Consider the following 12,975-nt stretch of genomic DNA (forward strand, 5'->3'; position numbering starts at 1 on the left):
CCAGATGGAGTTCATTTGTAGATCAATTTAGGAGTATTGCCATATTAAGTGTTAAGTCTTCTGATCATGAACATGGGATTTTTTTAAATTATTTAGATCTTCTTTAATTTCTTTCAACAACACTTTACAGTTTTCAGGTATAAGTTCTACATGTCTTTTGTTAAAGTTATGCCTAAGTATCTTATTCCTTATGATGCTATTGTAAATGGAATTGTTTTCTTAATTTCATTTTCAGATTGTTCATTGCAAATGTACAGAAGTATAGTTTATTTTTATTTACCGAGCTTTTACAACTTTGCTGAACTTATTTATTCTAATATTTTTTTAGTGGATCCCTTAGGAATTTCTATATTGAAGTTCATTGCATCTGCAAATGGAGATCATTTTACTTCTTCCTTTCCAATCTGGATGGCTTTTATTTCTTTCTTTTCTTTTTCATTTTTTAAAATAAATTTATTTATTTATTTTTGGCTGTGTTGGGTCTTCACTGCTGCACATGGGCTTTCTCTAGTTGCGGTAAGCGGGGTCTACTTTTCGTTGCAGTGTGTGGGCTTCTCAGTGAGGTGGCTTCTCTTGTTGCAGAGCACAGGCTCTAGGCTCGCGGGCTTCAGTAGTTGTGGCATGCAGACTCAGTAGTTGTGGCTCGCGGGCTGTAGAGCACAGGCTCAGTAGTTGTGGTGCACCGGCTTAGTTGCTCTGCAGCATGTGGGATCTTCCCGGACCAGGGCTTGAACCCATGTCCCCTGCATTGGCGGGCAGATTCTTAACCACTGCGCTACCAGGGAAGTCCCTTTTATTTCTTTCTAATTGTCTTGGCTAGAACCTCCAATGTAATTTTGAATAGAGGTAGCAAGAATGAACATTCTTGTCTTGTTCCAAATCTTAGTGGGAAAGCATCTAGTTTTTTACTATTAAGTACGATGTTAGCTGTGGATTTTTCATAAATGTCCTTCATGAGGTTGAGTTAATTCCTTTATATTCCAAGTTTGTTGAGTTGTTTTTTTTTAATCATGAAATGCATGTGGTGTATTATATTATTGATGTGATGTATTATATTAGTTTTCAGATATTAAACCAACCTTGCATTAACATAATAAATCCCAGTTGGTAATGGTGAACAAATCTTTTTATAAAATGCTGTATTTTGGGGCTTCCTTGGTGGCGCAGTGGTTGAGAATCTGCCTGCCAATGCAGGGGACACGGGTTCGAGCTCTGGTTCGGGAAGATCCCACATGCCGTGGAGCAACTAGGCCCGTGAGCCACAACTACTGAGCCTGCACGTCTGGAGCCTGTGCTCCGCAACAAGAGAGGCCGCGATAGTGAGAGGCTCGCGCACCGCGATGAAGAGTGGCCCCCGCTCTGCGCAACTAGAGAAAGCCCTCGCACAGAAGCAAAGACCCAACACAGCCATAAATAAATAAATTAAGAAAAAAATGCTGTATTTTGTTTGCTAGTATTTTGTTGAGGATTATTGCAATCATATTCATAAGAGATATTGGTTTGTAGTTTTCTTATGATGTCTTTGTTTTTGACCTAAGTGTTATATTGGCCCCATGAAATGACTTGGGAAATATTCTCTCATTTTCCATTTTTAATTTTTTTAATTTTAAAAGTTATTTAATTTATTTTTTAAATTTTTTTAATTTTAAAAGTTATTTAATTTATTTTTTTAATTTTTTGGCTGTGCCACGCAGCATGCAGGATCTTAGCTCCCTGACCAGGGATTGAACCCATGCCCCCTGCAGTGGAAGTGCGGAACCCTAACCACTGGATCGCCAGGGAATTCCCCCCTCTCTTTTTTTGTTCTTTTTTTTAGAATAATTTTTGAAGAATTGTTATGAATTCTTTAAATGTTTGGTAGAATTCAGTGATGAAGCCATCTGGGCCTGGGCTTTTCTCTCTGGGAAGTTTTTTGATTACTATTTCAATCTCTTCACTTACTGTAGATAAACTCAGATTGTGTATTTCTTCTTGAGCCAGTTTTGATAGTTTGTGTCTTTCTAGGAATTTGTCCTTTTCATCTAATTTATCAAAATTTTGGCCTACAGTTGTTCATAGAATTCTTTTATGATCTTTTTTAATTTCTGTAAGGTCAATAGTAATGTCCTTCTTTTATTTCTGATTCTGGTAATTTAAAAAAAATTATTTATTGTATTTATTTATTTTCCTTATTTTTTGGCTGCCCTCAGGTCTTAGCTGTAGCACTAGGGATCTTTGTTATGGCCACGGTCTTTTCATTGCAGTGCTTGGGCTTCTCTCTAGTTGTGGCATGCAGGTTTTCTCTCTCTAGTTGTGGCACGCGGGCTGCAGAGCACGTGGGCTCTGTAGTTTGTGGCACGCGGGCTCTCTCATTGAGGCAGGCGAGCTCAGTAGTTGTGGCATGTGGGCTTAGTTGCCTCGCGGCATGTGGGATCTTATTTCCCCGACCAGGGATCGAACCCAAGTCCCCAGCATTGGAAGGCGGATTCTCTACCACTGGACCACCAGGGAAGTCCCATGATTCTGGTAATTTAAGAATTTTTTTTATCTTGATTAGTATTGCTAAATGTTTGTCAACTGTGTAGATCTTTTCAAAGAACAAGCATTTGGTGTTACTGCTTTTCTCTGGTTTTTTGTTTGTTTGTTTGTTTTGTTTTGTTTTTTACGGTACGCGGGCCTCTCACTGTTATGGCCTCTCCGGTTGCGGAGCGCTCTGGACGCACAAGCTCAGCGGCCATGGCTCACAGGCCTAGCTGCTCTGCGGCATGTGGGATCTTCCCAGACCAGGACACGAACCCGTGTCCTCTTGCATCGGCAGGCGGACTCTCAACCACTGCGCCACCAGGGAAGCCCTCTCTGTTGTTTTTATATCCTCTATTAATTTCTGCTGTATGTTTTTTTTTTTTGCGGTACGCGGGCCCCTCACCGTCGCGGCCTCTCCCGTTGCGGAGTACAGGCTCCGGACGCGCAGGCCCAGCGGCCACGGCCCATGGGACCAGCCGCTCCGCGGCACGTGGGATCCTCCCGGACCGGGGCACGAACCCGTGTCCCCTGCATCGGCAGGCGGACTCCCAACCACTGCGCCACCAGGGAAGCCCCCTCTGCTGCATTCTTTATTATTTTCTTCTTTCTGCTTGCTCTAGGTTTACTGTACTCTTCTTCTTCCAGTGTGTTGAGGTGGAAGTTTAGATTTTTGATTTGTGATCTCTCTCCTTTCTTAATAGCACCATTAGAGCTGTTAAGTTTCCCTCTAAGCGCTGCTTTAGTTGCATTTCATAAGTTTTGGTATTTTGTGTCTTGATTTTCATTCATCTCAAATTATTTCCTGATTCCCCTTTTGACTTCTTCTTTGACCCATTATTGTTTGGGAGTGCATTGCTTAATTTCTATGTATTTGTGAATTTCCCAAAGTTTTTCCTGCAGTTGATTTCTAATTTCTTTCCATTGTACTGGAGAACATATTTTGAATTATTTCTAACCTTTTAAATTTATTGAGGTTTTTTTTTATGGCCTAGTATAAGATCTATCCTGGTGACTGTCCCTTGTTCCCTTGAGAAGGGTGTGTATTCTGTTGTTGTCGGGTGGAGTGTTTTATAGTTGTTTGTAAGGTCTAGTTGCCTTATAGTGTTGTTCAAGTCTTATTTTACGTCATCATGTGAGTGTTGTTTTATCTGTTGTTGAAAGTGGGGTATTGGATTCTCCAAATTTGATTGTTTAGTTGTGTATTTCTCCTTTCATTTCTGTTAGTTTTTTGCTTTATGTATTTTAGTGGTCTGTTATTAGATGCATTTATGTTTGTAACTGTTATCTTCTGATGTATTGATATTTTTATCATGACAAAATATCCTTCTGTGTCTCTAGTAACCTCTTTTTGTTTTGAAGTCTATTTTGTATGATATTATTATAGCCATTCCAGCTTTCTTGTAGTTGCTGTTTACATGATACGTCTTTTTACATCCTTTACTTCCAGTTTTTTTGTATGTTTGAATATAAAGTGTGTCTCCTAGAGTCAGCATATAGTTGAATCATGTTTTTTTATCCAGTCTGACAATCTCTGACTTTTGATTGGATTTTTTAGCCCATTCATATATAATATTATTGATGTATCTGGATTTACATGTGCCATTTTACTTTTTTTTTTTTTTTTTGTGGTACGTGGGCCTCTCACTGTTGTGGCCTCTCCCGTTGCGGAGCACAGGCTCCAGACGCGCAGGCTCAGTGGCCATGGCTCACGGGCCTAGCCACTCCGTGGCATGTGGAATCTTCCCAGACCGGGGCACAAACACATGTCCCCTGCATCGGCAGGCGGACTCTCAACCACTGTGCCACCAGGGAAGCCCTCATTTTACTTTTTTTTTGTTTTTAAGTATTTTCTAATGTAGCATTTTAATTTCTTTACTGATTTGCCACTATATTAAAATTTTTTTTCAATGACTGCTCTAGGGATTGCCATATACATCTTATCAGAATCAGCTTCACATTCTGATACTAGCTTATTCTAGTGATAATAAGCATTATTATCTAGAAGCGTTATTCCTGTATAGCTCTATTCCCGTTTTCTCCTTTTTGTGGTGTTATTGTTATACATATTACACAATCAGTGTTGTAAACCCAACAATACATTGTTACTTTACCATATATAGTCACTTCCTTACCTCAATACAGCTTTCCTCCCACCCATTTTTTTGTGCTCTTATTAGCAAATATATAACATACATATTACATTTCTATATGTTATAGTACCAACAGTACATTATATCATATTATACAATACTTTTATATCCGTTAAGGAAAAGAAAGGAGAAAAAAGAGACATTTACAGGCATACCTTGGCAATATCTCAGGTTTGGTTCCGGACTACTGCAATAAAAGCAAATATTGTAATAATACAAGTCATACAAATTTTTTTGTTTCCCAGTGCATATAGAAGTTATGTTTACACTATACTGTAGTCTGTTAAGTATGCAATAGCATATGTCTAAAAAAACAATGTATGTACCTTAATTAAAAAACACTTGCTAAAAAATGCTAATTATCATTTGAACCTTCGCACGCCATAGTCTTTGCTGGTGGAGGGTGTTGCCTTCGTGTTGATGGCTGCTAACTGATCAGGGTGGTGGTTGCTGAAGGTAGTGGTGCCTGTGGCAATTTCTTAAAATAAGACAACAATGAAGTTTGCTGCAGCAGTTGACTCTTCTTTTCACTTAAACACTTAGAGGCCATTGTAGGGTTATTAAATGGCCTATTTCAGTATTGTTGTGTCTCAGGGAATAGGGAGGCTGGAAGAGAGGGAGAGAGACAGGGAAATCGCTGGTAGGTGGAGCACTCAGAGCATACCCAGCATTTATTAATTAAGTTCACCATCTTATATGGGTGTGGTTTGTGGCACTCCAAAACAATTACAATAACAACATCAAAGATCACTGATCACAGATCACTATAACAAACATAATAATAATGAAAAAGTTTAAAATATTGTGAAAATTACCAAATGTGATACAGAAACACAAAGTGAGCAAATGCTATTGGAAAAATGGCACCAATAAACTTTCTCAACACAGGGTTGCCACAAACCTTCAATTTGTAAAAAATGCAGTATCTGTGAAGTGCAGTAAAGCAAAGAGCAATAAAATGAGATATGCCTGTACACTGTCAAATAATTACATAATTGCCTTTACCAATTCTTTTTTCATGTAGTCTCACATTCCCATCTGGAGTCACTTACCTTCGGCGTGAACAACTTCCTTTAATATTTCCTGTAAGGTGGGTCTGCTAGCAACAGTTCCCTGTTTTGTTCATGTTTGTTTGTTTGTATTTTTAATCTGGGAAAGTCTTTATTTCACCTTCTTTGTTGGAAGATAGCTTTGCTGGGTATAAGATTTTTGGTTGACAGGTTTTTTTCTTTGTGTGCTTTGAATATGTTATCCCAGTGCCTTCTGGTTTCCATTGATTCTGCTGAGAAGTTGCCTGTTAATCTTATTAGGATTCCCATGTATGTAAAGCATCATTTTTTCTTGCTTTTTTCAAAAATTTTCTCTTTGACTTGCAGCATTTCTATTATGAAGTGTCTGTGGATCTTTTTGTGTTTATCCTACTTGGATTTGTTGTGCTTCCTGGTTGTATAGGTTATTATTTTTAAATAAATTTGGGATGTTTTCAGCCATTAATTTCTTCAAATACTTATTCCTTTCTTTTCTCTCCCTCCTCCCCTTCTGGTACTCTAATTATACGTTTGTTAGTGTGCTTAATGGTGTCCCACATTTCTCTCAGGTTCTGTTTATTTTTCTTCATTCTTTTTTCTCCTTTTTCATTTTGAATAGTTTCTATTGATCTATCTGCAAATTTGCTTATTCTTTCTTCTCATGATTCATATCTACTGTTGTGTCCCTCTAGGGAATTTTTAATTTCAGTTATTATATTTTTCAGCTCCAGAATTTCCAGCTGGTTCTTGTTTTATAATTTCTATCTCTTTATTGCTATTCTCTATTTGATGGGACAGTGTCATCATATCTTCTTTTATTCTTTGGTTCTGTGAATATGTACATAATGGCTTCTTTAAAGTTTTTTTTTTCGTATATATCTAACATCTGGTTGTGCTCACAGTTTCTGTTGCCAGTTTTTATTGGTTGTATGGATCATACTCTCCTGTTTATTTGCATGCCTTGTAATTTTTTTGTTGGAAACTGGATGTTTTAGATTATTTCTTATAGCAACTATTATGGTTAATTTTACGTGTCAACTTGACTGGGCCATGGAATGTTTAGATGTTCCTCATACTGAATGTTTCTGCGAGGGTGTTTTTATTTGAGATTAACATTTATTATTGGTAGACTGAGTAAAGCAGATCACTCTTCCTAACATGATTTGACCTCATGCAGTCAGTTGAAGGCCTGAGTAGAACAAAAATGCTGAATCTCCCTGAGTAAGAGGGAATTCTTCATATATGACTGCCATCAAACAGGGACATTGGGGGGCTTCCCTGGTGGTGCAGTGGTTGAGAGTCCGCCTGCCGATGCAGGGGACACAGGTTCGTGCCCCGGTCCGGGAGGATCCCACATGCCATGGAGTGGCTGGGCCCGTGAGTCATGGCCACTGGGCCTGCGCGTCCGGAGCCTGTGCTCTGCAGCAGGAGAGGCCACAACAGTGAGAGGTCCGTGTACCGTAAAAAAAAACAAACAAAAAAAACCCCAGGGACATTGGCTTTTCTCCTGCTTTCAAACTCAAACCAAAACATTGGCTCTTCATGGATCTCAAGTCTGCTGGTCTTTGGATGAGAACTACACCATTGACTCTCCTGGTTCTCAGCCCTTTGGGCTCGACTGGGAACTAAGCCATCAGCTCTCCTAGGTCTCCAGCTTGCTGACTCACCCTTGAGATCTTAGGACTTGTCTGCTTTCATAATTGTGTGAGCCAATTCCTTAAAATAAATGAATCTATCTATCTATCTATTATCTATCTACCTATCTATCTATCCATCCATCCATCCATCCATCACCTATCTACACCTTATTGTAGATAGAAACTGAAGATAGATACAATGGCAAGCTTCTCTCTGAGTGAACCCCCGCTTTAGGATCTGAGGACTTGGTGTTGAGGGAGAGCAGCAGCCTGAGGACCTCTTGGCTTAACTATACTGATGTGGAGTTACATGTCTGATCACTGCGGTGTGGGTGATCCAGTGCCTTAGTATTCTCAGTGTGATGTACCCAAAGTTAGAGCCTCAATTCCATGAGCAGGAGCTGGGTGGAAGAAGGGAGCCTCAACTTCTCAACTCTGTTTGCCTGGGACTTAGCCTCGGCAACAGGGACAGAACGAGAAGCACAGATGTTCTGTTTCTCATTGTAAGACAGCCCTTCAACTGGGAGCTGCGTTCTTGGCTGTAGCAGTCTGGAGGGGAATCTGTACCTCACTGAGCTGGGAGGGTGGAGAGAGGGAGTGGTCATGGTTCTAATACCATAGACTCTCACTTGTCTTACCTAATTTTTTTTTTTTTCTGCACCACGCGGCATTCAGGGATCTAGTTCTCTGACTAGGGAATTGAACCTGTGCCCCCTGCAGTGGAAGTGTGGAGTCTTAACCACTGGACCGCCAGGGAGGCCCCCTTTCTTACCTAATTTTTGTAGATTTTTTTGGAGTAGGTATTTCTTTCTTTATTCTTTGCCCTTTGGATTCTTTCCAGAGGCTTGAAATGGTTGCTTTTAAAATAATTTTCACCAGTTTTGCTGGGGGTGCAGGTCAGTGGAGCTCTTCACACTGTCTTGCTGTATGTTGATCCTCTAAGTAGGTGAATTTTATGAAGTTGTTAATTACATCTCAATGAACTTGTTTTAAAAAAGAAAGTGGAAACCTGACAGAATTCTGTCAGAATTGAGGGGTTGTAGTCACTGGCTTCTGGCCATGGTCACCCCTCCCAATTCTCCTTTACATGGGTTTCATTATACAATAAAAGTCATGTTTTTTAAAAAAGATTCCCCCACAAAAGATTTCAACTTCAAAACATCTACTAGTTATAAGTAGATGTTCCTTTGATACTTACATACAAATTTTCTATTAGCTGTCAGCACTGTGTATGGGTTTCTTGGGATTCCATTATGTTTAGCCTAACCTTACTTGATAGGATATTTGCCTCATTTCTACAAGGTCCTATTGTTGCTATTTCTGGTGGTAATGTAATAATCTGTTATTGTATTGCTCTACCATGGCCCGTTTCAAGTTAGCCTTTCTCCCATGGGTGAGCATTTGTATAGTTTCTAGTTTTTAGCTGTAACAAACTGTTTGGCTATAATCATCTTTGTTCAAATCTGTTCTTCTCTCTTTTGAATCATCTCCTTGAGATGCATTTCCCAATTGATTGAGAGTATGATCATTTTTATGACTCTTGATAGTTATTGCCAAATTTCTCTCTGGAAAGATTATACTTGTTTATATTGCTTTCTCAGTGCAGCAATATACTTATTTTCTCACAGTTCTGTTAGCATTGAGTTTTGTCTGTTTTATTTGTTTTTGCTAATTTAGCAAATGTGCTGTGGGACTTTTATTTTGTATTTGTTTATTTATTAGTGATGCTGTACTTTCCTCCTAGTGCTTCTTTATTGTTAACATTTTTCTTATGTTTCTTAACACACTCTGTGTGTTTGACAGTCTGAACATTGTTTATAACTGTGTGACTTTGGCAAATCACTAGTCACCTTTCCTCCTTGTGATTCAGTTTCCCAAACAGTAAATTGGGAAAGTTGAGTAGATCAGTAGTAGAACTCTTTTTCAAACATGAACCTATATAGATTTCTAATGTTTGAAAGGGATAAAAGTGGTAACTTATTAATAAGTTATTTTATAATTTTAAAATTGTAACAGTTATTTATAAAATCAATTAATTAGAATAATGAGGTAGTCTAGATAAAGACAAAATTTTGAACTTGGGTATTATAGGTGGCAAATGAAGTCTTTTAATCAGAATAATTATTTAGTATACTCCCATTCTTCTTCTTCTTCTTTTTTTTTTGGCTGCATTGGGTCTTCGTTGATGTGCACAGGCTTTCTCTAGCTGCGGCGAGCTGGGACTACTCTTCATTGCAGTGCGCGGGCTTCTTATTGTGGTGGCTTCTCGTTGCGGAGCACGGGCTCTAGGTGTGTGGACTTCAGTAGTTGCAGCATGCAGGCTCGGTAGTTGCAACACTTGGACCCTAGAATGCACGGGCTTCAGTAGTTGTGGCACTCGGGCTCAGTAGTTGTGGCTTGTGGGCTGTAGAGTGCAAGCTCAGTAGTTGTGGTGCATGGGCTTAGTTGCTCCGTGGCATGTGGGATCTTCCCAGACCAGAGATCAAACCCTTGTCCCCTGCATTGGCTGATGGATTCTTAACCACTGGTGCCACCAGGGAAGTCCTACTCCCATTCTTCTTTTTTTTTTTTTTGCGGTACGCGGGCCTCTCACCGTTGTGGCCTCTCCCTTTGCAGAGCATAGGCTCCGGACGCGCAGGCTCAGCGGCCATGGCTCATGGGCCCAACTGCTCGGCGGCATGTGGGATCCTCCCAGACCGGGGCACGAACCCGTGTCCCCTGCATCGGCAGGTGGACTCTCAACCACTGCGCCACCAGTGAAGCCCCCATTCTTTTAACTTCAGAGTTATAGAAAAGTTGATTGAATAGTACAAAGACTTTCCATATACTCTTCATCCAGATTTCCCAGATGTTAGCAGTTTCCTATTTTACGTCTATCCTTTTCTCTACATTTGCTTTAGAACCATTTGAGATCAAGTTGCAGAAATGATGCCAGTTTACTCTACATCAGTGTAAATACAAGGACATTTTCATACATAATCACAGTACAGTTCTCAACACTAAAAATTACATTGACACAACAGTATTATCTAATCTATAAACCTTATTAAGATGTCACTAATTGTCCCAATAATTTCTTTTATAGCAAAAGAAAATTCCAGATCATAAGTTCCATTCAGTTATCATGTCTCTTTAGTTTCCTTTAGTCTGGAAGAATACTTCAGCTTTTGTCTTTCATGCCATTGATATATTTGAAGAGTACAAACCAGTTATTTTGTAGAATGTCCCTCGGTTTGGGTTTATCTCTGTTTCTCCATGATTAGTTTCAAGTTTATGCATTTTTGGCAGTGTTACCATAGGCATCATATCAGGTTTACATGATGTTGATGTGTCTTACTACTAGTGATAGTATCTCTGATCACTCAGTTAAGGTGCTGCCCATCAGTTTTCTCCATTGTAAAGTTAGTTTTCCCTTTGTAATTAATAAGTATCTTGTGAGGAAATTCTTTGAAAGTATATAAATATCCTGGTAGTCAGCCTTGCAGCCACTAGTTCTAGCATTTATTGATGGCACTTGCCTTAATTATTACTCTGATGGTTGCCAAATGGTGCTTTTCTAATTTCATCATTCCTTCTACATTTAATAGTTTTACCATTCTGGGACTTCCCTGGTGGTCCAGTGGCTAAGACTCTGCACTCCTAATGCAGGGGGCCTGGGTTTGATCTCTGGTCAAGGAACTAGATCCCACATGCCGCAACTAAGAGTTCCCATGCCACAAGTAAAGATCCTGCATGCCACAACTAAAGATCCCAGGCTGCAATGAAGACCCGGCACAGCCAAATAAATAAATAAGTAAATATTAAAAAAAATAGTTACCATTCTACTTAATGGAAGAGCTTGCTCCTTCTTATTTATTTATTTATTTATAAATATAGACTCAAGAATTATTATTTTATTCAATGAGTTATAATCCATGGCTATCATTATTTATTTTGATGTTTATGTTGTCCCATATTTGACCCTTAAATTTGGCTTCTATGTATTTTTGACATGTCCTCATCCTTCTTTGAATACTTCTTTACTTTCTTGCACAATAAGATGATCTAGGGGGACTTCCCTGGTGGCGCAGTGGTTAAGAATCCGCCTGCCAATGCAGGGTTCATGGATTCGAGCCCTGGTCCGGGAATATCCCATATGACACAGAGCAACTAAGCCTGTGTGCCACAACTACTGAGCCTGTGCTCTAGAGCCTGTGAGCCATATCTACTGAAGCCTGCGTGCCTAGAGCCCATGCTCCGCAACAAGAGAAGCCACCGCAATGAGAAGCCCGCGCACCGCAATGAAGAGTAGCCCCCATTCACTGAAGCTAGAAAAAGACCTTGTGCAGCAATGAAGGCCCAACGCAGTCAAAAAAAAAAAAAAAAGATGATCCAGGTTCATCTTGTACTTTTCCTGGAGTCAACCTTTTTTCTGAGGAGCCCTACTTCTACATAGTAGGAAATAGTTTTTTATTTTTGTTTTAATTTATTTATTTTTTGAAAATTTTAATGGAGTATAGTTGATTTACAATGTTGTGTTAGTTTCAGGCGTACAGCAAAGTGAATCAATTGTACATATACATATATCCACTTTTTTTTAGATTCTTTCCCGTATAGTCCATTACAGGGTATTGAGTAGAGTTCCCTGTGCTATACAGTAGGTCCTTATTAGTTATCTATTTTATATGTAGTAGTATGTATATGTCAATCCCAGTCTCCCAATTTATCCCTCCCTCCCTTACCCCGGCGACTGTAAGTTTGTTATGTCTGTAACCCTATTTCTATTTTGTAAATAAGTTCGTTTGTACCCTTTTTTTAGATTCCACATCTAAGTGATAGCATATGATATTTGTCTTTCTCTGTCTGACTTAATTCCCTCAGTATGACAATCTCTAGGTCGATCCATGTTGCTGCAAATGGCATTATTTTGTTCTTTTTTTGTGGCTGAATAATATTCCATTGTATATATGTACTACATCTTCTTTATCCATTCCTCTGTTGATGGACATTTAGGTTGCTTCCATGTCCCGGCTACTGTAAATAGTGCTGCAGTGAACATTGGTGTGCATGTATTTTTTTTTTAATTAAAAAAAATTAATTTATTTTTGGCTGCATTGGGTGTTCGTTGCTGCGTATGGGCTTTCGCTAGTTGTGGCGAGCGGGGGGCTACTCTTTGTTGCAGTGTGCAGGCATCTTATTGTGGTGGCTTCTCTTGTTGTGGAGCATGGGCTCTAGCTGCACGGGCTCCAGTAGTTGTGGCATGCGGGCTCAGTAGTTGTGGCACAGGGGCTTAGTTGCTCTGCATCATGTGGGATCTTCCCAGACCAGGGTTTGAACCCGTGTCCCCTGCATTGGCAGTCAGATTCTTAACCACTGTGCCACCAGGGAAGCCCCTAACCCATGATTTTAAAACCTAGCCATCCAATTCTATTGTTATGGAAATGTTCTCTAGCTATAAACCCAACGCTTCCATCCATGTCCATCCTGCTATCTGCTTCTCCCGTGTGGATCCTTCTTCCTTCGGGTAGTGAGTTAGGGTTTGAGCACAAATAGGTAACTGGAATTCTGGCTTAGGAGGGACCATTACAAAGTGCTGGGGTGCTTTAATGCCAATTCTTCATCCTCCCAGTTTGAGTTCATACTCTCCTTCTGTTGCTAAGGAGAGGGTTAGGCAAGAGA

The 12,975-nt window shown here is 39.7% G+C and overlaps 1 protein-coding gene across 2 annotated transcripts in view; it reads left to right on the forward strand.

Annotated features, from left to right (window-relative positions):
* Positions 1-12,975, forward strand: part of UIMC1 (ubiquitin interaction motif containing 1) — a 179,968-nt gene that overhangs the window by 20,645 nt on the left and 146,348 nt on the right. The window contains exon 1 of one of the 2 annotated variants that reach the window (XM_060008325.1): positions 5,723-5,742. The exons of the other annotated variant lie outside the window; for it this stretch is intronic. The gene's annotated coding sequence lies outside the window, so the exon portion shown is untranslated. Of the gene's footprint in view, positions 1-5,722; positions 5,743-12,975 lie in introns of those variants that run through there. 2 annotated transcript variants of the gene reach the window in all.

The sequence above is a fragment of the Delphinus delphis genome, chromosome 3 (genome assembly GCF_949987515.2).
Source record: "Delphinus delphis chromosome 3, mDelDel1.2, whole genome shotgun sequence".
Classification (NCBI taxonomy): Eukaryota; Metazoa; Chordata; class Mammalia; order Artiodactyla; family Delphinidae; genus Delphinus; species Delphinus delphis.